The sequence below is a fragment of the Arachis ipaensis genome, chromosome B01 (assembly GCF_000816755.2).
Source record: "Arachis ipaensis cultivar K30076 chromosome B01, Araip1.1, whole genome shotgun sequence".
Classification (NCBI taxonomy): domain Eukaryota; kingdom Viridiplantae; phylum Streptophyta; class Magnoliopsida; order Fabales; family Fabaceae; genus Arachis; species Arachis ipaensis.
The window spans coordinates 33,013,886-33,014,956 of record NC_029785.2 but is presented as its reverse complement, the minus strand read 5'-3'; positions in this window follow the sequence as shown (position 1 = coordinate 33,014,956).

Sequence of the window (1,071 nt, the reverse complement as noted above, 5' to 3'; positions counted from 1 at the left end):
ACCTTAATCTATGGTGTGTAGAAACTCTACCGTTGAAAATACATAAGTGATGAAGGTCCAGGCATGGCCGAATGGCCAGCCCCCAAGTCTATCATAAGGTAATCCAAAGATGCCTAATACAATAGTAAGAGGTCCTATTTATAATAAACTAGCTACTAGGGTTTACATGAGTAAGTATTTGATGTATAAATCCACTTCCGGGGCCCACTTGGTGTGTGTTTGGGCTGAGCTTAAGTGTTGCACGTGCAGAGGCCATTTGTGGAGTTGAACGCCAGTTTTTGTGCCAGTTTGGGCGTTCAACTCTGGTTTTGGATCCTTTTCTGGCGCTAGACGCCAGATTTGGGTAGAAAGCAGGCGTTGAACGCCAGTTTACGTCGTCAATTCTTGGCCAAAGTATGGACTATTATATATTTCTGGAAAGCCCTGGATGTCTACTTTCCAACGCAATTGGAAACAACACCAAGTTAATACTAACACAATTTCCAAAAAGCTTCTCTCAAAGCAGAGTCAACCAGAGCCCCCACAGTCAAACTCTAAGTTTGGTGTTGGGAGGCAACCCAATGTTTATCTAACTTTTATTTTTATTGTTTTTCATGTTTTCTTAGGTTCATGATCATGTGGAGTCACAAAATAAAAATAAAATCCAAAAATGGAATCAAAAACAGCAGAAGAAAAATCACACCCTGGAGGAGCATCTGTCTGGCGTTCAAACGCCAGAACAGAGCATAGTTCTGGCGCTGAACGCCCAGAATGGGAGCATCCTGGCGCTGAACGCCCAGAACAGGCATGGTTCTGGCGTTGAACGCCAGAAATGGCAGCAAAGGGGCGTTGAACGCCCAAAAAGGGCACCAACCTGGCGCTGAACGCCCAGAGTTGTGTGCAAGGGCATTTTACATGCCTAAATTGGTGCAGGGATGTAAATGCCTTGACACCTCAGGATCTGTGGACCCCACAGAATCATCTCAGGATCTGTGAACCCCACAGGATCCCCACCTACCTCATCATCTCTCTTTCCATTCATGATCATCCCTTCTTTTTTTCCATTTACCACTCACATCCATACACCCACTA